Here is a 26,185-nt window from a genome sequence, read left to right on the forward strand (position 1 = left end):
GACAGGGTCCCCACCCCCACCCCCAAAGCCCAAGGGGATGTGCCGGCTCCAGCAGTTTACACAAAACAACTCCCACGTCAGGGACAAATCGTTAAAATTATATTTTGGCATAACCCCTCGAGATTGAGGAAGAGAACAGTCGATTACAAAATAGAGAGGTATAGACCCAATGTGGACGAACCAGACAGGCCACACGGGGCAGTGCTTAATTTGTAAAAAAAATATAAGTTCCAGGACCCTTGTCAGGAGCCCACTGCAGCATGCACCACCCATTGTCCCTGCAAGCACTCCAAATGGTAATACCAACACAACAGGCCCCCAAAGCTATAAGAATAGAGCGGGCGAAAGATATTAGTAATTTTCAATGTATATTTAATTAGTAAACAGCTGTTGTTGTGCTTATCTCTAAGTGACTAAGTCACACTAATAGCGCAACTCTATGACTACCACCAATAAATGTCGGTGTTTACAATTAAATGTCGGTGCCCCGCACCGGAAACCACCTGTTCAAAGTAAGCACTGAAACGGGGACAGAATAAGAACTCTGAGTCGGTCGGGCAGGGTCAGGAGCCCCTGTGTCATATGTAGATCACAACAAATTAGAATTTGTACAGGACAGTCCATCACTTCTCTTATTAGCGTATCCCAAAAGGAGCACAATTGGCTTGACTAACAGGAACATACTGGTTATTGAAGCGCCGAGAGGCAATTTATTTTCTTGACCACGCTACGCAAATGCCCAGGTTGATAAATACTGATGGCAGGGTAGAATATCTTAACAAAACAAACAGCAAACAGGTGCGTCAATTGTATTCCGAAATCCATTTCCATCTGTATGCATTTTACAGTTGCACGAGGTGTTAAAACAGCGCCTGAAGGCAGGAATTCGGTGCTCCTTAAACACCTAAATAAAGTGCTTATTGCCCAGCTCAGCTTAGCCAAAATCAATACAGGAACTTTAAGCAATGCCTCCAATTCAGGAATTGCAGCCTTTTATGGAATGCCCATGGAGCTGCAAGACTGACACTACCTCCCAGAATCAGCCACGTCCTCCCATCACTCTTCCCTGGGCGATGCCCGCCGGCTCTGCAGTGCTGCTAATCCAGAAATGCTCATCTACCAATAGTGACACCAAAGTTGGCACTGGGGGCATTGCTATATGGGCTACAGCCAGCACTACCAACCCCTCTGTAGCACTTGGAGTGAAACCTGAAGGAAATCAAGTGAGCCGGGCCAGCATGTCGGTAGTATTCTACCACACCTCCCAAATAGTCTCTCTTCATCTGTGAGTGTTACGTCCATGTTAGACGGACCGGGAGGGTCGGCCGAGGATAAGGGGAGCGGTCTCCAGGGAGAGCCGACTCCAGTGACCGTACAGACAAGTAACTTCCCCCCCACAGACGGACACCACACAAGGGTAAGGTTCAACGAGATTTTATAGGCGATTCTTAAAGTACGATAAAATGGTACAAGGAGGTCTGGACTCAGGGGTCCCCTCGATTCTGGTCTCTGGTTTGGGGAAAGGGTAGCGGGACAGTCTTGGTTACCAAAAGATGGAAATAGCTCTCAATCCTCGAGCTCGGCGTTCTAGATGATCGGGCCGCGGCGGAGCCAGCAGGTCCCGAGATGGACGAAGGAAGCGACGGTCCGCGGCGGAGCCAGCAGGTCCCGATGAAGATGATGGTTGCAAACGGTCCGCGGCCACGCCAGCAGGTCCCGACGACGATGAAGGATTACGAAGGTTACGAAGGTTGCGGCAGCACCAGCAGGCAGGGCGATGGTGCACAAGGCAGAGCTACGGCAGCGCCAGTAGTCCGTCAAGGATGAGTTCTTCTTTACGTCTCTCGACTCCAAGATACAACTGCCTTCCTGCTCTGGAGCTGCCCCAGTTATAGGGCTGGTGTTCTTTGATGTCCGGACCCTCGCACTTGGAGGTCGGGAGGTCCGGGATGGGGGAGTCCAGACACCCAGCAGGGGGGTGGGGCCAGCGCCCGGGGAGGCGATGGGCGAGCGGCACTTGGCGGGGAGAGCCATCGACACCTCTTTCTCCCATTGACTTGCCAAGTAGCCCGCTCACCTCCTGGGTGGATGGTGGTGCCGGGATGTCTGAGGCCTGGCCAGGCCCAGGGTTGAGGTCGATCGGGGGCCAGGCGGCCTCGTGGTGGAGTGTCCAAGATGGCGCCCAGGATGGCGCGCGGGCCAGCAGTGGATCGGGTCCACGAGGTCGATATGTTCGAAGGCAGGGGTCCCTGAGGGGACGGAGGACGTGCAATGGTGGTGTGTGGTACCTGTGTGACCGGGCTCGGGCCGGTTTGGGCCGGGGGAGAGCGGCCCTTCATGTGGCCTGTCCAACATGCGTCCCCCCCAGCTGAAGGCGGGGAGAGTTACCCATCCTCTTGGGGACTCTCCTCGTCGAGGCGGAAGAACCGGGACAGGCCATCTGCGTTGGCGTGATCCGGCCCAGGCCGGTGTTCAACTGTGAAGTCCATCCCTTGTAGGGAGATGGACCAACGTAGTAACTTCGGGTTTTCCCCCCGCATCTGCATCAGCCACTGCAGGGGTCGGTGATCGGTCTGCACCCGAAAGTGTGTGCCAAAGAGGTAGGGCCGGAGCTTCTTGAGGGCCCATACCACAGCGAAGGCCTCCCTCTCTATGGTGCTCCAGCGTTGTTCCCGTGGTAGGAGGCGCCTGCTGATGAAGGCCACTGGCTGATCAAGGCCTTCGGTGTTCACTTGAGACAGGACTGCCCCAATGCCATGGTCGGAGGCATCCGTCTGGACGACGAACTCCCGGTTGTAGTCGGGGGCCTGGAGCACCGGGGCGGAACACATGGCGGCTTTCAATTGTTCGAATGCTGTTTGGCACTCCGGGTTCCAGTTGACTTTTTTGGGTTGATTTTTTGACGTGAGTTCTGTGAGGGGCCCCACGATAGTACCATAGTCTTTCACGAACCTTCGGTAATAGCCCGTGAGGCCCAGGAAGGCTCGTACCTCGGTCTGGGTGATGGGTGGCTGCCAGGACTGGATGGCGGCAATTTTGAGCTGCAGAGGGGCCACCAGGCCGCTCCCCACCTGGTGCCCGAGGTAGGTCACAGATCCTTGCCCAATTTGACATTTGCTGGCCTTGATCGTGAGGCCATCTCGCTGAAGGGCTTGTAGCACTGCTCGGAGGTGGTGGAGGTGCTCGGACCAATGGTGGCTGTATACAGCGATGTCGTCTAGGTAGGCGGCACTGAACCCTTCGAGCCCCGCCAGGACCTGATTGACGAGCCGCTGAAATGTTGCTGGGGCATTTTTCATGCCGAAGGGCATGACCTTGAAATGGTAATGCCCATCGGGGGTGGAAAAGGCAGAACGTTCTTGGGCCCGGGGTGTGAGGCCGATTTGCCAGTAGCCCGCCGTCAGGTCGAAAATGCTGAGGTAGCGGGCAGCTCCCATGCGGTCGATTAGTTCATCCGCCCGGGGGATGGGATGTGCGTCTGTTCTGGTGACCGCATTCAAGCCCCGGTAGTCGACGCAGAACCGGAGTTCCGGTGGGGTGCCAGGGGCGGCCGCTTTGGGGACCAGTACTACAGGACTGGCCCAGGGGCTGTCTGAGGGCTCGATGACCCCGAGTGTGAGCATTTTGGCTACCTCTTCCTGGATGCAGGCCCGTACCCGATCTGGCACGCGGTAGGCCCGGTGGCGGATAGGGGGGCTGTCCCCCGTGTCCACATCGTGCACACACCAGGAAGTGACCCCTGGGGTGAGGGAGAACAGGTTGGCGAACTGTGACAGGAGGACTCGACACTCCTGGTGTTGCTCTCGGGTGAGGGCCTCCGAGAGTCGGACCCCATCCACGGAGCCGTCTTTCTCCTGAGTCCGTAGGAGGTCAGGGAGGGGCTCGGAGTCTTCTTCGACCCCATTGTCGGTGGCCATCAGGAGGCCGAGTTCGGAGCGCACAAAGTGGGGTTTCAGTCTGTTAGCGTGGAGGACCCGGAGGGGGTTCCGGGAAGATTCCATGTCGATGAGATAGGTGGCAGGACCCTTGCGCTCGACTACTTTGAAGGGCCCCGTCCACTTGTCTTGCAGGGCGCAGGGTTCGGTGGGGGACATCACCCATACCTGTTGCCCAGGTTCAAATTCGATGGAGGAGGCATTCCGGTCATACCACTTTTTCATGTCCTCTTGACTGGCCTCTAGGTTGGCTTTTGCCAGCTCTCTGAACCGCCGGGTCTGGTTGCGGAGTGTTAGGAGGTACCGGAAGACATCTGGTGGGTTCTTTAGAGGGGGCATCTCCCAGCCCTCTTTGACTAGGCTGAGCGGCCCCCGCACTGGATGTCCATATAGCAGTTCAAACGGGCTGAAGCCCAGGGACTTCTGGGGAACCTCTCGATATGCGAAGAGGAGGCACGGCAGCAGTACATCCCACTGGCGACGGAGGGGTTCTTCCAACCCCCCGATCATCCCTTTGAGCGTGCGGTTGAACCGCTCAACGAGTCCGTTTCCTTGAGGGTGATAGGGGGTCGTGAATCGGTAGGTAACCCCGCACTGTTGCCAGAGGGACTTCATATATTTAGAAATAAAGTTCGTGCCTCTGTCGCTGACGACTTCTCGGGGGAAGCCCACACGGGAGAAGATCCCCATTAGAGCCCGGCCGACTACCGGGGCTGTCACAGTTCGCAGGGGAACAGCCTCGGGGTAGCGGGTGGCGTGGTCCACTAGCACCAGGATGAACCGATGACCTTGTTTTGTGCGCGGGTCCAGGGGCCCCACGATGTCTATCCCGACCCTCTCGAACGGGGTGGTGACCACGGGAAAAGGTTGCAGGGGGGCTTTTAGTTTGCGGCCGCTCTTTCCACTGGCTTGGCACGTGGGGCAAGATCGGCAATGCTGGTGTACATCGTTCCTCATTTTGGGCCAGAAGAAGTGGGTCACCAGACGACTGTAGGTTTTATCTTGACCCAGGTGTCCCGCCAGGGGGACATCGTGGGCCAGGTTTAGCAGAAAGTCTCTAAAACGGAGGGGCACCACCAGTACTCGGCTGGCCCCCAGCTCCGCGATTCTTTGCTCACTGTACAGCAGGTCATTGTCCCAGTAGACCCAGTGAGTGCCGGAGGTATCCCCTGCGCCTTGGGCGAGCGCTTGCTGGCGGAGTCCCTCGAGGGAGGGACAGGTCTTCTGTTCTTGGCGAAATTGTTCTTGCGTGGGCCCCCCCTCTTGAGGCCACTGGTCGAGGTTAGTGAGGTCTGGAGGTTGAGCTTGTTCTGGGGGGACGTCACGGTCGGTGGTTTCGGCTGGGGCGACCGGAGGCGGTGGCGCCGGCCATTCGGGTTCCTCTGGGCGGGGGCTGGCACGGGCGGCCATGGACCGGGTGGTGACGCACGCCCAGTCCGGGACGCCTAACATCCCCAGGTGTTCTCTTCGTTCTACGGCGGCCCACGGGGAGCTTTCAAGGTCATTCCCCAGGAGGCAGTCTACGGGGGCATCGTCTCGGACCGTGACTTTCAACATGCCGGAGACCCCCCCCCATTCGAAAGGGACGCAGGCCATCCGACACAGACTTTCCGAGTTATCGGCTGAACGTACAGGGCAGAGAATGTTCGGTAGATACTGTTCCGGGGTCACCAGGTGACAGCGGACGGCTGTTACACTGGCCCCAGTGTCACGAAGGGCTTCAGCCCGGCGTCCATTGATGCTCACCCATTGGCTGTACTTCTGGGTGTTAGCGGGTAGGGGGACCCGCGGGACCATGTCTTTCCCCCCTAAGCAGGCTAGAGCCATGGCGGCTGGCTCCCATTCCTGATGCTCTTGCTCATATTCTTCTTGCTCCTCGGAGATCTGTTCTTCCCCCAGGGCAGCAGCAGCCACCTGGCGGGGTCTTGGGCTCTGGTACTGTGGGCAATTTGGATCGTTGGCATAGTGGCCGACTCGTTGGCATCGATGGCACGTAACATTGGCTCGGTATCCCGGTCGCGCCGGGGCGCTGCCCCGGTTGGCCGGGGGGGTGGTGCTGACCGCGGGGGCGACCGGAGCGTTGTCTCTTCCGCGTCCTTGGCCTCCTCCTCCTCCTCGGGGACGGTGCTGACCATTGTTGTTCCGGTTCTGTTCGTAGGACCCATTCCGGCCCACTCTGGTGATTTCCCATCGGTCAGCTTCGGCTGCGAGCTGCCGGGGATCGGTTAACTTGCTGTCGAGGAGGTGCTGGCGGAGTTCAATAAAGCAATTGTTCGATAGGTGCTCCCATACCATGAGATTGAACAGTTGTTCGTAGGTTGTAACCTTGCTTCCTTTGATCCAGCCCTCGAAGGCTCGGCTAAAGTAGGTTACATAGTCCACCCAAGTTGTACCCGGGATGCTGGTGCAGTCTCGGAACCTCTGACGGTACATTTCGGGTGTGAGGCCATAGCGGGTGAGGAGGGCAGCTTTCATATGGTCATAGGAGGTCATCTGGTGGTCCGGGAGCTGTAGCAGGGTGTCGCGGCCCTCATTGAGGAATCTCCCCCATAGGCCGGCTCCCCAGTCGTTTCTATCGATCCGGTGTGCAGTCATAGCGATTTCGTAGGCTTTAAACCATTGCTGGATGTCGTCCTCTCGGAAGTATTCTCGAACAACATCCTTGGGGATGTGTACCTTTTTCTCCGTTGTCCCTGGGGTGTGGGGTTGCTCGAACACCCCTATTTCTTTATTCTGCTTGCGTAAATCAATCTCAGCTAGTCGTCGCTCGTGTTCATATGCCAGTTTCTTTTCCTCGAGCTCCCTTTGTCTCTGTTTCTCCTCTCTTTCTTCTCGGAGACGCAGGTGCTCTAAGTTTATTTTCTGTTCGGCCAACTTAAGTTCAACGTCCATTTTGAGCCGAGCCATTTCTAGCTCGTGTAGTCGGGTTCTTTCTCGTTCCTGGATCTCGTCTTGCGAGAGACCCGTTCTTTGCTCTTCAGGAGCCATGGTGGTTTTTGCTGCGATGCTTCGATCGGGGGTTCCGGCGACCCCGGTCTCTGCCCAAGACTCTAGGGCATGCTTGAAATCGTCTTTGGTACTTAGTCCGGTGGTAGCGATACCTAGTTCGATGCAGAATTGTTTTAGTTCACGATGGTTGTACTCGTCCAATTTCTCCATCTGGAATTTCTCGGTGGATCCGCTTTCTTTAGTTGTCATCTTGATTTCGTCGTGGGGTGAGCTACTGTCTGTACGATTATGCGGTGATTCGGATCGCGCCGCTGGCCACCAATGTTAGACGGACCGGGAGGGTCGGCCGAGGATAAGGGGAGCGGTCTCCAGGGAGAGCCGACTCCAGTGACCGTACAGACAAGTAACTTCCCCCCCACAGACGGACACCACACAAGGGTAAGGTTCAACGAGATTTTATAGGCGATTCTTAAAGTACGATAAAATGGTACAAGGAGGTCTGGACTCAGGGGTCCCCTCGATTCTGGTCTCTGGTTTGGGGAAAGGGTAGCGGGACAGTCTTGGTTACCAAAAGATGGAAATAGCTCTCAATCCTCGAGCTCGGCGTTCTAGATGATCGGGCCGCGGCGGAGCCAGCAGGTCCCGAGATGGACGAAGGAAGCGACGGTCCGCGGCGGAGCCAGCAGGTCCCGATGAAGATGATGGTTGCAAACGGTCCGCGGCCACGCCAGCAGGTCCCGACGACGATGAAGGATTACGAAGGTTACGAAGGTTGCGGCAGCACCAGCAGGCAGGGCGATGGTGCACAAGGCAGAGCTACGGCAGCGCCAGTAGTCCGTCAAGGATGAGTTCTTCTTTACGTCTCTCGACTCCAAGATACAACTGCCTTCCTGCTCTGGAGCTGCCCCAGTTATAGGGCTGGTGTTCTTTGATGTCCGGACCCTCGCACTTGGAGGTCGGGAGGTCCGGGATGGGGGAGTCCAGACACCCAGCAGGGGGGTGGGGCCAGCGCCCGGGGAGGCGATGGGCGAGCGGCACTTGGCGGGGAGAGCCATCGACACCTCTTTCTCCCATTGACTTGCCAAGTAGCCCGCTCACCTCCTGGGTGGATGGTGGTGCCGGGATGTCTGAGGCCTGGCCAGGCCCAGGGTTGAGGTCGATCGGGGGCCAGGCGGCCTCGTGGTGGAGTGTCCAAGATGGCGCCCAGGATGGCGCGCGGGCCAGCAGTGGATCGGGTCCACGAGGTCGATATGTTCGAAGGCAGGGGTCCCTGAGGGGACGGAGGACGTGCAATGGTGGTGTGTGGTACCTGTGTGACCGGGCTCGGGCCGGTTTGGGCCGGGGGAGAGCGGCCCTTCATGTGGCCTGTCCAACAGTCCAGCAATGTATTCCTGCTCCGTGTCCCCATAACTATGCCTACCTATGAGGCTGCTCTGAGGTGCCACCTCTGCCACCTGCATTATAATGCTAATGCATCACCAGTGCTGCGCCCTGGGCAAAGCCTACCTGACCATGCTGCCACCTGCACCCAGCTCCCGAGCAGCAACATTAATCAGCGAAGTTCTCCTGCCAGACAAAATGTTCTTCGTGGAGTGCACATGGTCAAGCCCAGCACAGAGACGCCTCTGTCACCTTCAGTGAATACAATCACAGAGGTACCTCGCAGGTAGCGCCGCTGTGTCACATCCGGCTGCTGGGAGTGTCCGGCCCCCATCGTCCGGCTTGCATATGCTGACGGGCTTGCATGGGCCCCTCTTCCTGGCCTTGGGCTCACAGGACTCAATTGGTGGACAGAGACCCGTCGGGATGTGGCATTTACTGGCAGTGGACAGTGTACCTACGCCAGACACCTCCCTGCTGGGGAGTTATGAATATTCAAAATAGACTCTGTCCCCCACGCGGAGCAGAAAACAGCCAAGTAGGGGCCAGCTTCTGCAGTGTTCATAACAGTACCTCGGCTGAGTGACGTCCGGCGTGGCTGTAGTCGTCAGCAAGTGACTCAGCCGGGGGAGGGAATTTTGCAAATTGCAGCAGGCTATATTTGTGGCGCACACGGCCCTTGCCCCTGGAGCCGAACGTGATGTCGAATGAATTGTAGCAAGCGCTAACTAATGCGCTTTTGAGATCGAAGGCCCCTTGATTCATCGGATTCCCAAACTCCAATTTTTTGCCGCCCTCCCCCTTTTGCAGCCCTAGGCGGTGGCCTAGTCTTGCCTAATGGTAGAAACGGCCCTGACAGGACATGAAACCCGGGTTTTTAGGTCTTGGCTAGCGTGGGCTGCGCATGGGCAGTCTCGCTTGCGAGATCTTATGTCTTAGAGTAGGGAGGCTTGAACCCACCCCTTTTCTCCATTGGCTGGCTGCCTAAACGGCGGCCAGCCATTGGAGAAGATGGTTCTAAGACGTAATTTTTGGTAGCTAAGCCCCGCCCGTTTCGGATTGAGGGGCGTGTTTATTTCCTTTCTTTCTCTACTCGAAAAACACGCCCCTCAATCCGAAAAGGACGGGGCTTACAGAGCACGGCGAGCGCTTGTCTGTCCCTCGGGGCCCGGCTTGTTAAAGTTTGGGATTTGAGAAAATTGTATCCTCTATTCGGTGGGATTATATATATGATTCACAAGGAGACCGATAGGGGTGGGTCAGTCGCCGGTATGTGCTTTGGAAAAGCAGTGAATTCCTTACTACCCCTCCTCGGCGCTGCAGACCCGTCAGACTGTTGCAGCTGCGCTGAGGGGCACAGCGTTTCTATGTTTCCAGACTGTGCCTCAAAATGACTCGCTCATTTCCCTCAAAGCGCCCGTTCCCTGCCTACATCCTTGCAGCCGTTACCCAATGGGTCCGCATCTCGGAAGAAGATTTCTGCTATCCAATTCTAGTCGTCTGGAACAGGGACTGCTCTGGCACGATGGCATCCCTTGCAGGCCATCTCGTCCTCTTGCTAGCAACTTGGGCACAGCTCGGTCGCCAGAACTCGGGGATTGAGGGGTGTATTGTATCGGAGGGATTTGGGAACGTGGGTAGCGGGTGTTATAATGTCTCGAAACACTTTGGCGTGGGTGGTCACCTCTTTGCCTGGGAAGCTGCTCTCCATGGTCCCCTCTAATGAGTGGGACCACACACGACTGCAGATGTGCAATAATGCATGGTAATTCCTCCATAAATCCACTTTCGTTTCAGTGGCGGCTGTAGGTTGAGGGCGCCAAAGGGTGGGCGCGGAGGGGGTCACATCTCAAGCAAGCATTGTTTTTTGTCCCCGTGCCCCCTGAAGGTATGCAACTACTGCTTTGTGGTATAGTTCGAGCATGGCGTGCTGTTTTTTTTTAAAATGAAAAGTCAGATATGCGCACTGTAAACTGTCAAAAGGTGTGTTTATACGAGCGTAAGTGTGTCTGTGAAATACAGCGAATAAACATTTGCATGTCTGGTTTTATAGCTGTGAGACACAGCATGGGTGTGTGCTTGTGTGTGTGTGTATGTTAGGGTGCGCCTACCTGTCTGCGAGTATATGTCCATGGTAGCATGTGTCTTTTTCTCTGTGTGTGTGTGTGTGCATGCGTGCCCTAGTGCGCTGACAGTGTGAAAGCGAGTGTGTGTTTTTCAATGTATGTGTTCATGTGTGTGTATGTTTTATTGTGTGCGTGCGCACAAACACTTTTAGGTGCGTGTATGTGTGCTTGTCTGAAAATATGGGAGCGTGTTGGCACTGGTAGGTGTTTGTGTGCGTGTGTGTGATAGTGCGCATGTGTGTGGGCGAGTTCTTGTGTGTTAATTTATGTGGAGGCGCGTGTCTATATGAGTGCTCATGTCGCTACTTGTTAGTGTGTATGAAAGCGTGTGTGTGCATGTTTGAGTGTGTCTGTGTAGATATGTGTTTGTGAGCCTGTGTGATTAGGCGTTCAGGTTTGTTTTTGGGTATGTATGTGAGTGTTATGAGAGTGTTTGGCCGTGTGTGTGTTGGGGGCGTGTGTGCTTGTATGTTTGCATGAGTGTGTGGCTCTGTGTATGTCTGTGTGTGTGTGTCTCTGTGTTTGTGTGTGTGTGGCTCTCTGTGTGTGTGGCTCTGTGTGTGTGTGTCTCTGTGTGGCTCTCTGTGTGTGTATGTGTGGCTGTGTGTGTGTGTGTGTGTGTGTGTGTGTTGGGCTCTGTGTGTGTGTGTGTTGGGCTCTGTGTGTGTGTGTGTTGGACTCTGTGTGTTTGTGTGTGTTGGGCTCTGTGTGTGTTTTTAGTGCCTCTGTTCCCTGCTTGTGATCGTTTTTTCTTGCCTCTGTTCCCTGGGGCGTTACTGGGCAGAGATGGGCGTGTGGCTGACCTAGACTGAGGGATGTGTGTGTGTGGCTCTGTGTGTGTGTGTGGCTCTGTGTGTGTGTGTGTGGCTGTGTGTGGCTCTGTCTGTGTGTGTGGGTGGCTCTGTCTGTGTGTGTGTGGCTCTGTGTGGGTGGCTCTGTGTGTGTGTGGGTGGCTCTGTGTGGGTGGCTCTGTGTGGGTGGCTCTCTGTGTGGGTGGCTCTGTGTGAATGACTCTGTGTGGGTGGCTCTATGTGAATGACTGTGTGGGTGGCTCTGTGTGTGTGTGGGTGGCTCTATGTCAATGTCTCTGTGTGGGTGGTTCTGTGTGGGTGTGTGGTTGGCTTTGTGTGTGTGGCTCTGTGTGTGGGTGAAAATGCAATAGGTCTCGCATTTGCGAGAGATTAAGCTATTGGCATTGTAAAAGACAATGCCATTTATTTATGTTTTAAAAACAAAAACATAAATAAAAATAATGTCATGAGCAATGCCATTAGCTCTATCTTTAACAATGCCGAGACCATTGCATTGTAAATGCTTGTTTAACCAGTTTTGCGTAGCGGCCGAGGCCCCAGAAGTCTATCACGCTTCATAAATGTTCGAAAAGGAAGCCAAGTAGCTTTGAATGTGTCCATTCAGTCGCGTAGCAGTGCGGTTAGTTTTCCAAGAACATAAAATATTGAGTTTCCTACGTGGTGTGGTTAATGGATATGTGCAGTGCTGCGTTACCCAGGGTTGTATAACAGTATCAGTAGGGTGACCAGAATTTTTAAGCCAAAAACCGGGACATTTCACAAAAATAGAAGGACTACAATTTTACTTCAAGCGAGCGCACAGAATGACAGCGCTCCTCAGCAGAGAATTACAGCACAGGCAGCTAGATCATACATAAAATGCTATTTTGAAACCCAGAAGCTTGCCTGTTAATGCAATTGCTTTCTTGAAATAACTGCTAACTATCCCTGCTTTGTAAAACATAAAAAGCACCTTCCGCCGTTTTCAGTTAATCCTCTTTAAAAACCGGAACATGAGCTAAATTCCTTGAAATCTGCCGGGTCAGCTGGTGGAACACCGGGACCGTCCAGGTAAATCCGGGACGTCTGGTCACCCTAAGTATCAGTAACAGGTGCAAGGGAAGCGTAATCCCCGCAATGGATTTAATGTTACAGGCTTCCAGAAGGCTTGTGTGTGTTCGAAGGACCACCTCATGTGGAAGAAAGTGCCTCTCTCGCCTTTCCAGTAAGACTTGGGACTCCCAAGCATTGCATGAAGCCGTGTAGGAGAAAGATACTCTCTGGTGAGTAGTTTGTATGCGCTTTCTTTATGCGCTAGTCAAATGGAGGATATGGCGACTCTCTGTCATATTTTGTTCCATGAGTCACCTGGTATTTCTTGGCCAAGGCCCCTTTCCCAGTATTGAGTGCATCTGTGTTTGGGACCAAAGTCTGCAATTGCTTGTTGTAGCCAGTACTTTGTTGGTGCACATAGTCGCTAGAGGATGTGGCATCATCGTTGAAGAATTGGGCGCTGGAGGATACTGATACATTTTACCTGCAAGCTTCGCAGGCTCCTATATACACACACAGCACACCCATTCGCTCTGCACAGTATAGACCGGGAACGTTTCCGTGTTTTTACTACTGTAAATGGCTAATTGTCATTTGAGTAATAGCTTCAAGTGAAAAGAACCTTTTATTTGTTGAAGGGCTGGCCCAACCCTTGTGTGACCACCCCTTTCTTCTCGGTGTAGATGGCCAATCTCTGCTATTCGATTTGAAAACTACCTCATATTTTTGAGAGCATTACGTTATGTTATGTTAGAATAGATTTTAGAGTGCACAGCTACTCAATAGAGTGTCCCGGTGCTTAAGACAGAGAGGACCAATGCAGGGGGAGACAAGAGAGAGAAAAGAAAGACCTGAAGAAGACGGAAACGGTTATATTGTTTGTTGAAACAGCCAGGTTTTCAATTGTTTCCTGAAAGTGAGCAGCTTAGTGACTTGCCTAAGTGGGAGAGGCTGCTGATTCCAAAGTCCAGCCACTTGCACTTGAAAGGAGCGACTGCCTTTGCGGGCTCTAAGAAATTTAGGGGTGACCATAAGACGTGGATGGGCAGATCTGAGTGATCTGCCAGGTACATAAAAAGAGACTCTTCTGAAGATGTATTTTGCTCCTATACCATGCAGGGCCTTAAAGGCTAGGACCAGAGCTTTGAAGCGGATTCTACTGCGCACCGGTATCCAGTGCACATTCTTAAGGTGGCGGGAGGTCTGGTCTCTAGGCCCAAGACTCAGAACATCCCTGGCTGCCGCGTTCTGCACTACCTGCAGTCTGTTAAGTAAGAACTCCGGGAGGCCCAGATAGAGGAAGTTGGCATAGTCCAACCTTGAGATAAGGGCCTGAATAACCATTTTTCTATGCTCGGTCTGTAAAAGAAATAAAAACCTCAAGAGCATCTAAAGGAGACCGAAACAGGTCCCGACTGAACCTGAGATACCATAGAGAGGGCGTCATCCATTTTTACTCCCAAGTTCTTTACAGTCCTGACCGCGGCTTGGGAAGAGACATTTCTTGGGGCCACCATTGTTTCCAGACGTCCAACGGGGGGAGCCGAAGAAAATGATTTCAGACTTGTCTGTATTACATTTCAGATGGTTATGTTTGAACCAGGCAAAGGCTTCTTTAAGGCTCTTGTTGATCTTCTCACCCTTCCTGCAGGTTATCAGCAGTTGAGTGTCCTCGGCGTACGATATTATTGTGACCTCGTTCTCTTCAGCCAAGGTACCTAGGGGGGCCATATACAGATTAAAAAATACAGGGCTCAAGATAGAGCTCTGTGGCACACCCACACTCAAAGTCAGCACACTGGCTGAAAAGGGAGGTGACCAGAAGTCCTGGTTTCTACCCTCTAAGAAGGAAGCAAACCACTTTAACACTGTGCCCTCAAGCCCACACTCCCTCAATCTCTGCAGAAGGGGGCCATGGAGCTTGGTGTCAAACGCTGCAGAGAGGTCCAAGAGGACCAAGACCGCTTTGCCACCTGCGTCCAGGGTCTCCTTAATGGATTCAGATACCTCCAATATTGCTGTCTCTGTACTGAGATTCTGCCTGTAACCAGAATGGCTGGGAGGAAACAGATTGTTAGCCTCTGCAAAATTGCTGATCACTGTGTGGACATATTTTTCAACTGTTTTTGCAAAAAAAAGACAGAAGAGAAATGGGTCTATAGTTAGTAAAGACTGTGGGATCTGCCGTGGTTTTTTTAAATAAAGGGATTACTTTCCCATTCTTCCATCCTACTGGGACCTGTCCGTTAAGGAGGGACGTGTTCAAAACACAGTTTACGGTGGGGTTCAAAATCTCTGCCATAGAAGCCATAAATTTGGCCGGGCATGGATTTACAGGCAAGCCATATTTCAGACCCTTTATTATTGCCAGGGCTGTCTCTAGGGGCATATGCAGGAAGATGGAGAGGGAGAACCTATCTTCCTGGCACTGGGGTACAGCCCGTTGAGTGGGCAGCACATCTTTCATCAAACGAGGATTGTATAGTTACTATCTTTGTGTAAAAAAAGTTGGCTAGGCTCCCAATCCACTCGTCAGAGGGGGAGGCGAGCCTGGTTGCAGCCTTAGGTGAAGAGATACTTTTGACAATGTCAAAGATCTCTCTGCTTTTATTTCTCGCAAAATCAATTTTTAAAGCAAAGAAACTCTTCTTAGCTACCTGTATCTTTTTGTGGTAGCCTCTTAAAGCCTCTTTATAGTTTTTTATTTTCCGCCTTAAAATCCTTCCTCCAAGCTCTTTCCTGACGTTTACAGTCCTTTCTGCACTGACGTAAGGTGTCATGAAACCAGGGAGCTGTGGATCTGATTATTCAGGTGGGACACGGGATGGGAGGAGCAACAGAGTGCCTTGTGCGAACCATTTTACCAGAGCTTCAGCATCTAGATCTATGTCACCAGTGAGCATAGGCGGATGAAGGTCTAGTTCGTATTTAAGACCATCTGGGGTGATCTTATAAAAAGGTCTGGAGATGGAAGATGGCTGCTTAACCTGAGCCCGTGAATGCTTTATCACTTTAGATAACCTAAAACTGATCAGATAGTGATCTGACCAGAGTAGGAGTGGGGGGCTCTGTCTGGATTAGACAATTTGCAAAAACCTGATCAAGGGTATTGCCTTTCTCATGCGTGGGGACAGATATATATGGCACGATACTGAGCGCACCCAGGGATTTCAACAAGGAGAAAGACTCCGAGGTGTCCTGTCGATCCATGTGTATGTTAAGGTCCCGTAAAACTATGACATGTTTAAATCTAAGGGCCAGAGGAGCGAAAACATCGCCAATAGACTTCAAAAATGCTCCTGCATGCCCTGGGGGTCTGTACACGAGGACTCCCGCAAGGCACTGATGGAGGGACAAAGTGGCCTGAAAACATAAACATTCGCCCCTTCGATTCCCTCCATGGGAATACAAGTAATGGCTATGTCCGCTTTACTGATAATGGCAATACCGCCTCCCTTGCTTCCAGCCCGATCTTTCCTTAAAATAGAATAGCCCGGGGGGATGGCTGAAGCTATGATGGGATTGGATGAGACAGACAGCCATGTTTTAGTCAGAAACAACAAATCACGTTTAGTCTCAGATAATATATCATAAATGTGTAAGGCCTGTTTATTAAGTGAGCTGCAGTTTAAAAGTAGGGCCTTGCTGTATTGTTTATTCTTAAATATACCATCCAGCTCTTCCTGTCCTTGTATATTATGCACGGGCATTATGTTTAGGATGTCATTAGTGTCACCCCAGCTACAATGTTGGCACCCTGTTAAGAGACCTCTAGTCTCTATGTTGGTAGCTTTCTTCACTGAGAAAAGGAACTCAGCTCCAAAAGAGTTTACATATTGTATGTAAGTACCTTATTTAAAGATGGATTCAGACCAGCAGAGCCCCCGGCTCCAGTCGCCTCCAGGACGCTGACTGGCGCAGACGGGTTTGCCTTTGGCGCGCCGTCGGCGCATCCACTGCTCGTACGGGCATCCATCATGACTAAATGCTCTGCCGTTTGGCGGAAATGACTGAGGCAGGGGGAGGAGCCGCGTCCCTCCACAACAATCGGTCGCGAGGTGACCGTGGTGGACCGGGGACCGGCTGCACTATGCCACAGACAGCGAAAAATTAAACAGAAGACGAGTTCCCCCCAAAAGCAATTCCCCAACTAAAAACAAGTGAGTGGTTTGAACAAAAGTCAAGTGCTAGAAAACAATTAAAAATAAGCGCGCCACAGCCACCATGCAGGTGGGCTTACTGTCTTTGCGCCGCCTAGGCCTCCACCCGTTTAAGTGCTGTGCCGTCAGCGGAAATGACGGAGGCAAGGGGAGGAGCCGCAAACCTCCACAGCAATTGATCACTAGGTGACCGTGGTGGACCGGGGACCGGCTGCACTATGCCACAGACAGCGAAATATTAAACAGAAGACGAGTTCCCCCCAATAGCAATTACCCAATTAAAAACAAGTGAGTGGTTTGAACAAACGTCAAGCGCTAGAAATCAATTAAAAATAAGCACACGCTACAGCCGACGTGCAGATGGACTTACTGTCTTTTACATACCTGATTTCCTTTTTTCCATTCATTTAAATGGCAATACATACAGACCATTCCTAAAATATGATGTAGCCACTCGTGTGTTGCTGCTCAGTGTTTTATGGAACACCATGGTGTGGCATGATTGGAGTACTCCCTGAGATCACACTTGTTGCTCCCATACAGGCCAAACTACATCTCACACTCTATTGAGAATAGACTACTGAGGACCCTCAAGAAGCTGATGGGTATCAGAGAACCACATGACCTCAGCGGGGAGGAGGGGATGGTGGGTGGGGGTTAAATTATATACTACAGTACTGCACAAGAGTAGGAGTATGAGACCTGTATCCACTGTGACCTTTCTTAACCCCTTGACCGCGGCTGGAATTCTGCGCCTGTGTGGAAAATTTCGATTGCGGGCGTGGTCATAATGGCTCCCAGCCGTCATCAGCACACGCCGACCGTGATGTATGACGGACGGGAGCCGTCATCAGCACGCAAGGGGTTAAACAGGAGGTGTTGAAATATAGGAGCAACTAAATGTGCTAAACTAATACATGCAGTATCCTGGCTACAGCGTGTGAATGTCGTGTGATTGGACTGGTTGACAGCCATGACTATTGATATTGTGGGATGTTTTTTTCATCATAGTATCAATAAGCAATACCAAGTGATCTACGACATTAGTAGAACAGCCATATGATGTACAATACACCTAAAGTGAACAAATAAAGAAAAACTTGACAGCTCAGCTGGTATAAAAAAATGAAGAAATACTCTTACCTCCGACTTTTCTGCCTTTTACTCCTTGTGTGTTCCCCATCTTTTTAGATCGAGGACCGTAGGCTGCGCTTGCGCAGTCTCGGTCCGAGATTTAATGTTTGTTAGTATGGGGGCTTGAACCCGCCCCTCTTCTCCATTGGCTGGCTTCCTAAACGGAGGCCAGCCATTGGAGGAGAGGGGCGTCACTCCGTTCAAGCCCCGTCTTTTTCCGATTCGGGGGCGTCTTTTTTCGCTTCTTTCTTGTTTTTTTTCTCTCCTCTTCCCATTGGCTGGAATATTACCTTCCAGCCAATCGGAAGAGGAGAGAAAGAAAACCACGCCCCCGAATCAGAAAATGACCGTGCTTTCTCCGAGGCATTTCTGCTTCGCCACGGAGAAAGATGGTGGTGTCATGGCATTGTCTGGCCGCGCAACAGACAGAGACACCCCTCCCCCCCCCCCGAGCAGGTAAGTTTTTTGGTATCTGTTCCCTTGTGCTTTCCGCCCTCCCTCATTGTGCGTCTGTTCCCTCGTGCTTTCCACCCCACCCCCTAGTTGTGCGTCTGTTCCCTCGTGCCACCCCCTCGTTGTGCTTGCTTTCCAACCCCCGACTGCTGCTGAAGGCCGAGGTGCTACTGGAAGCGGCGTGGAGGGAAATCGAGAGGCCTGCGGACAGAGCACTACCGGCGGAGGGTGAAAGCTGCTGAGGCGAGGTAATTGCTTGTTGTGCCTCTGTGCCCTGCTTGTGATCCGGTTTTCGTGCAACTGTGCCCTGCCCTGCTTGTGATACGGTTTTCGTGCCTCTGTGCCCTGCCCTGCTTGTGATCCGGTTTTTGTGCCTCTCTGCCCCCTCGTTGCTTGTGCTTGCTGCCCCCTCATTGCTTTGCTTGCTCTCCTGCCCCTGCCCCCTCGTTGCTTGTTTTGCCTCTGTGCCCTGCTTGTGTTCCGGTTTTTGTGCCTCAGTGCCCTGCTTGTGATCCGGTTTTTGTGCCTCTGTGCCCGGTTTTTGTGCCTCTGTGCCCTGCTTGTGATCCAGTTTTTGTGCCTCTGTGCCCTGCTTGTGATCCGGTTTTTGTGCCTCTGTGCCCTGCCCTGCTTGTGATCCTGTTTTTGTGCCTCTGTGCCCTGCCCTGCCCCCTCGTTGCTTGTGCTTGCTCACCTGCCCCCTTGTTGCTTGTTGTGCCTCTGTGCCCTGCTTGTGATCCGCTTTTCATGCCTCTGTGCCCTGCCCTGCTTGTGATCCGGTTTTTGTGCCTCTGTGCCCTGCTTGTGATCCAGTTTTTGTGCCTCTGTGCCCCCCTGCCCCCTCGTTGCTTGTGCTTGCTGCCCCCTCGTTTCATGTGCTTGCTCTCCTGCCCCCTCGTTGCTTGTTGTGCCTCTGTGCCCTGCTTGTGATCGGGTTTTTGTGCCTCTGTGCCCCCCTGCCCCCTCGTTGCTTGTGCTTGCTGCCTCCTCGTTGCTTGTGCTTGCTCTCTTGCCCCTGCCCCCTCGTTGCTTGTTGTGCCTCTGTGCCCTGCTTCTGATCCGGTTTTTGTACCTCTGTGCCGCCCTGCTTGTGATCCGTTTTTTGTGCCTCTGTGCCCCCCTGCCCCCTCGTTGCTTGTGCTTGCTGCCCCCTCGTTGCTTGTGCTTGCTCTCCTGCCCCTGCCCCCTCGTTGCTTGTTGTGCCTCTGTGCCCTGCTTGTGATCGGGTTTTGTGCCTCTGTGCCCCCCTGCCCCCTCGTTGCTTGTGCTTGCTGCCTCCTTGTTGCTTGTGCTTGCTCTCCTGCCCCTGCCCCCTCATTGCGTGTTGTGCCTCTGTCCCCTGCCCTGCTTGTGATCCGGTTTTTGTGCCTCTGTGCCCCCCTGCCCCTTCATTGCTTGTGCTTGCTGCCCCCTCGTTGCTTGTGCTTGCTCTCCTGCCCCTGCCCCCTTGTTGCTTATTGTGCCTCTGTGCCCTGCTTGTGATCCAGTTTTTGTGCCTCTGTGCCCCCCCTGCCCCCTCGTTGCTTGTGCTTGCTGCCCCCTCGTTGCTCGTGCTTGCTCTCCTGCCCCCTCGTTGCTTCTTGTGCCTCTGTGCCCTGCTTGTGATCCCGGTTTTTGTGCCTCTGTACCCTGCTTGTGATCCGGTTTTTGTGCCTCTGTGCCCCCCTGCCCCCTCGTAGCTTGAGATTGCTGCCCCCTCATTGCTTGTGCTTGCTCTCCTGCCCCTGCCCCCTCGTTGCTTGTTGTGCCTCTGCCCTGCTTGTGATCTGGTTTTCGTGCCTCTGTGCCCTGCCCTGCTTGTGATCCGGTTTTTGCGCTGCTGTACCTCCCTGCCCCCTCAATGCTTGTGCTTGCTGTGCCATCGTTGCTTGTGCTTGCTCTCTTGCCCCCTCGTTGCTTGTTGTGCCTCTGTGCCCTGCTTGTGATCCGGTTTTTGTGCCTCTGTGCCCTGCTTGTGATCCGGTTTTTGTGCCTCTGTGCCCCCCTGCCCCCTTGTTGCTTGTGCTTGCTGCCCCCTCGTTGCTTGTGCTTGCTCTTCTGCCCCCTCGTTGCGCCTCTGTGCCCTGCTTGTGATCCGGTTTTCGGGCCTCTGTGCCCTGCCATGCTTGTGATCCGGTTTTTGCGCCTCTGTACCTCCCGCCCCCTCGTTGCTTGTGCTTGCTGCCCCCTCGTTGCTTGTGCTTGCTCTCCTGCCCCCTCGTTGCTTGTTGTGCCTCTGTGCCCTGCTTATGATCCGGTTTTTGTGCCTCTGTGACCCCGTGCTTGTGATCCGGTTTTTGTGTCTCTGTGCCGCCCTGCCCCCTCATTGCTTGTGCTTGCTGCCCCCTTATTGCTTGTGCTTGCTCTCCTGCCCCTTCCCCCTCGTTGCTTGTTGTGCCTCAGTGCCCTGCTTGTGATCCGGTTTTTGTGCCTCTGTGCCCTGCTTGTGATCCGGTTTTTGTGCCTCTGTGCCCTGCTTGTGCCTCTGTTCCCTGCTTGTGCCTCTGTGCCTCGCTTGTGATCCGGTTTTTCGTGCCTCTGTTCCCTAGGGCATTACTGGGCAGAGAGCTCTGTCTGTGGGTGTGTGGCTCTGTCTGTGTGTGTGTGTGGCTCTGTCTGTGTGTGTGTGTGGCTCTGTCTGTGTGTGTGTGGCTCTGTCTCTGTGTGTGTGGCTCTGTCTGTGTGTGTGTGGCTCTGTCTGTGTGTGTGGCTCTGTCTGTGTGTGTGTGTGTGTGTGGCTATGTCTGTGTGTGTGTGTGTGTGTGGCTTTGTGTGTGTGTGTGGCTTTGTCTGTGTGTGGCTTTGTCTGTGTGTGTGTGGCTTTGCCTGTGAGTGTGTTGCTTTGTGTGTTTGTGGCTTTGTCTGTGTGTGTGTGGCTTTGTCTGTGTGTCTGTGTGGCTTTGTGTGTGTGTGTGGCTTGGCTTTGTCTGTGTGTGTGTGTATGTGTGTGTGTGTGTGGCTTTGTCTGTGTGTGGCTTTGTGTGTGGCTCTGTCTGTGTGTGGCTCTGTCTGTGTGTGTGTGTGGCTCTGTGTGTTACTGTATGTGGCTCTGTGTTAGTGTGTGGCTCTGTGTGTGTGTGTGTGTGTGTGTGTGTGGCTCTGTGTGTGTGTGGCTCTGTGTGTGTGTGGCTCTGTGTCCGCTAATACTCTCTACTACTCACCTATTGCCATTGTAAATGACAATACCATTTATTTATGTTTTAAAAAAATGAAAAAAATGCCATTTGCAATGCCAATAGCTCTAACTTTAATAAAGCCGAGACCATTGCATTGTAAATGCTTGTTTATAAACTGTTATAGAGTCTTAAACCGACCTCAGCACAGAGATATATATTCACCCTTCGGGAAAGAATATAACCGCAGTTGCCAAGTTTAGAAAATATCTGATTCTTGAAAAGCTCATCACAGATTGTTTCCTTTAGTGACCTGGTTTGCCATAGTCTTTGTATCCACCGAGTCACACAAGGACCATCATTATTTTTCCATTCAACGGTAGTCCTCCTTTTTGCTGTTTCCCTTTGTGTGCATTCGTAGAGTGGTCTCAGCTTTCTCCAAGTTTCCAGTCTTATACTCTCTGCGACCCTGTGACAGTGAAACCTGGTTCCTGGTTTATGGGATTGTTCCTTCCCAAAAGGGTAAGCAGACCAAATGTGCCCCTGCATCCCCATCCCTCGCAACCCTCCCCTCCATATCCAGGTAAATCTGTTTGAGGGGTACCACTGAAACTTGAGTTTATGTTTTAATTCCGAAGTATGATACATTTTGACCTTCAAGAGATATCATGCTCGTGTTGGACCTGTTCTGCATCTTAAACCTTTCTAATCAAGACCTTTGACCATTAGCCCTGTGTCAATCCCTAATATTGGGCTCCCCCTCCAAGAGTGTCCACTCAATTAGGGAAAGCCAGCCTTTGAAGCTGCTTTTCTCCTGGATAAACCTCTGCTTGTCAGTGGTGTAATGCCTGCTTTTCCATTTGTTGGGAATAATACCCAGTGTTGAATGTTCAAATAATGAATCTGCTCCAGTTTAGATGGTCAAAAGCCTTGTTTACTTTGCTGGCGCCCCCTTGGAGCATGTCTACCCACATTCCACACTCACCCTTCCTCCATCAAGGAACGAAGTCATCCAGTTCCTTCCCTGGCGATAAGGGGGCGTTGTCGTGTATGAGAGCCGGAAATGCTCGATAAGAGGTGTGATCCATTCTCATGACAATTTAGTCCCAGATCTATGGAATGGTTTTACTTACCAGACAGTTGTTGACACTTTTTGGTCCTGATTTTCATAGACGCCAGACCACATCCTGCAGTGTCCTTCCTGCTTTGACTGGTCCATGTTGACATATTCTTCTCTTGATGTATAACCCTTAGATAGGAAGCCTGGTAATAGTTCGGAATATTAGGTGCGTCCAGTCCGCCTTTATCTTCAGGAGCCTTTCAAATTTACATGGGCATTTCTTCTCTGCCTCCTGCCCAAATAAAGCTCACACGTTTTTCCACAGGTCTAAAAATCCATTCCATCGGTAGTAGAGATGGAAAATCAGAAAATATGGGTAGAATATTAATTGTTTTTTTCTGAAAATTCATGAACTAAAAAGGTTCTTTTTCTCAAATCCTCTATGATCTTTCGTTTTTGCCTAAGCCAATTCTCTTTACATGGCACTCTTTTTGTTAAGTATATGCACATGTACATTATCGAGATCACAGCCTATCAAGTTGTGTTTTGGCTCAACTACTTTATTTAAAACTGATTATTTGTTTGGATTTATTTAAAAGCATGAGGCCTTTTTTAAAGCATTTAATTTCCCTTATTATAGTCTCTTAACATCATCAATTTATATGTTCACGAAAAGACTGATCCCATGTTTGTCACCACCAAATGCAAGCCTCTTGATACCCTGCCTTTTCCTGAGACAATTCCAAAAGAATGGGGTTTAGGGAGCACCCTTGTCTTGTACCTCTCCTTTGCATCGCTACACTCGATCTGTTTTCCTGCCAGAAATCCATACTGTCGCTGACGGCTCCTGACAGTAGGCCAGGATCTAAGATCCTAGTTGTGGTCAAACGCCAACCGAGATCCTGAGAAAGCCCAGTACACTTTTTGGCACTAAGTGCAACCTTGAGGGCTCAGGATGCTTTTTGTTTGCTTTCCAATGCTCCCGACATTATCATGGGCCTTTCTTTTGATGGCTTGGTGTTATCTAGTCTGCTTGATAGGAAGTCAGAGTAAAGCTTTGCAACGGTATCAATTTGTACAATTCATTGTACGATTTACACTTTCTAGGGTCTTTTCCCTGGCTTGAGAGTCAGGGTCTTTCTGCCTCCCTCATCATGCTGGCCACCCCCTGGCCCTCGAGAAGGTGCATCAGTGGAAGGCACTCAAATGGTTTGTACTGGAGAGCTTTAAGGCCTGGATCACCATTTTAAGTTTGTCAGACTTATTTATATATAAATGTTGACAAAATGTATGAACATTTTTCCCTTTCTGTTCAAGTCAAGTCAAGTCAAAACCACTTTATTCGATTAATTAAAATCATAAAAGTATACTAAAACAATGTTAGGTAGATAATTGAAAACAGGATAAAAAGTCAAGTTAATACAGTTAAATTCATGATAAAAGTTAAAAAAACAATTTTCTCTCCATTTTTTCCTCCTATTAGGAGAAAAACTATTGCACGAATCCCTTTCCACACAAAACCCCTCCAACACTAATTCATATATAAAATACAGTTTTAAAAAGGATGTTTTACAGCATTAAAAGTCCAATCTTATTCTCCTGATTCTTACAGCAGCTGTAAAAAAACTAGCAATACAATACATAATGACAGGGGTTTCCAACATTAACAAAAATAACAGTGCAGGTTTATACTGAGTAAAACTCATCTCTTTCAGCAAAGGTTTGACTTAACGCTTCCGGGGTTCTCTATACCAAGGGCAAAAAAATAGAAAATGCGCAGTATCCTGAACAGACTTGTCATCGCATTTACATGGGGTAGAATCCTCTAACTTACACCAATTTTTCATATCCCATAAGACCGTGTGAATTTGATTGAAATGGAATTTTGTCAGTAACCATCTATGGAAAAAGTTTGTTACGACTGACAAATAAGGCGCCATTTCAGGAGTGGTGGTTATCATTACATGACGCCTCACTGAGAGTTTGCCCAATTCCTCCGCCTCTCGCTCCGCATCACAGAGCTTGATGAAATTGGTTTTCACCCATACTAGATCTTCTTTGCATAGGGATTCTGGACTTCCAAAAATCTCAGGGCGTCCTAGCTTTTTAGCCACATTCTCTACATATGACAACCACTGGATATCCCTCACGTGATCTAGTTTCATACAGTCTTTGATGATTTTATGGTTCAGACTAAGGTTCTGGTTTAGCCAAAGTTTTATCCATAGCACAAAGGGTGCTAATTTTAGCATATCAGTGATAAATCCCACCCCTAATTCAAGGTGTACGGGATACGGGATAAGACGCTGTTTGCTGGGGCAAACCAAGCAATGATCTTAGGAATTTATTTTCTTCCACTTGGATGCGGTCTATTTTTGTGTATCCCCAAATAGCTGCCCCATAACGTGCTGTAGCAACTGATTTGGCTTTATAAATGGCCAGCATAGCCTCTATAGGTTTCCCCCTAGTCTTTTTGTGAACCCCAAGACTGCGGAAGCAGAGCTTCTGACTGCATGTGCCTTGGAGGTTAGCTGCGGTACCCATGTTCCCCTTTGGTCAAACACTACACCTAGATAAGTAAAAACCTTTACTCCGGAGATAACTTTACTGCCACAAAAAAAAGTTGTTTCTTTGCTTTTAGAACAACCCACTGACATTGTATGCGATTTGGCACTATTAATGACCAAGTCCAGATTGGACATAAAGGATACAAAAGATCCTTTCTGTTCATAAATAGTGTTCTCTTTCAAGTATTTTAGTTTTGCAATGGGATTGCAGAACGAAGCGTGAGACCTGCGCTGTCACGTTGACATTGCAGATTTCCTACACCTTGTTTGGCAATGCTTAGCTGTGGTGAACCTTTGGACACAGGTGGGAGACTACATTGATGAAGTTGCTGGTAATAGAGTTCAGTGAACCCCACTGGTGGGAATGCTAGGATATGTCAAGGAAGGTCCATAGAGTGTGCATAAACTTACCGCTTTGATGCTAATCCTGGCTAAACGAACAGTAGTATGTACTGGGGTTTGTGCAGTGTCTTTGTTGATGTATGTTGTAAATATATTCACTATTAGAGCCCTGCATCGTCTGCACTATGATCACTCACTTCAGTGTTTTTTAAATATGACTGCAATCAATGTATTTCAGATGGAAACTAAATGTGCTCTGTGATCTATTGGTTTTTGTAATTAAATTCGAGTTTGGTAAATAAGTTTAAATAATTCAGGATTCTCTCCAATAAGCACACTAGTTTGCCAGGATAAATTAGTCCCATGGGACAATTGTTTTATTAATACATATATACTCTGGTCTACATGGGCTGATAGGGTTGTCCTTGTTACTTGCAAATATATACTGGGGACATGACTCCACCTCACGTCTAAGAAATTGCTTAAAAGATGTACATTCTGTCAGGAACAAAGTGAGGAGTACTGGTCCATGAGGCCGGCAAGATCCAGAATGAAAGATAACTGGGGACCGTTGACAGCATATCTAGCACTGCCAATGGACAAGGCTTAAGACACAGATTCACTGAGTTGGGTTGGTGATTGAGTACAACTTTCTGGGCCACGATGATAGTTCTTTACCAGGTGGCCCTACTGTTTGGGTACCTGTTGATGACACCTTCTAATATGACTGGTTGGCACACGAGCATGTAGCTTGGAACAAAATGTGCTTGGAGTATCTAGTACATATAGGGCCACTGGAATTATGCGGCAGGGTTAACTAAATTATGCAGCAAGAAAGGAAGGTTATGCGGTGTAACGAGGCACATTTGTTGATAGTATTACTTCATTATTTTTAAACATGGTAATACTGTCTGGGCAAAGATTTCACCTCTTTAGTACCAATTTAACAACCAAAATCAGAAAGAAGCACCTGAAGTATGACCAGTTAACCTTTGCGAAGGGCCTTTCACTGTACACAACCACGTATCGCCACGTTAGCAGTAACTTTTGATACATTTGAGCTGGAATGACATTTTTGTTTGTTAAAATATGCAGATTGTGCAGCAGATGAGAGATTATCTGGCAAACATGACAATTTCATAA

The sequence above is a fragment of the Lissotriton vulgaris genome, chromosome 12 (assembly GCF_964263255.1).
Source record: "Lissotriton vulgaris chromosome 12, aLisVul1.2, whole genome shotgun sequence".
NCBI lineage: Eukaryota > Metazoa > Chordata > Amphibia > Caudata > Salamandridae > Lissotriton > Lissotriton vulgaris.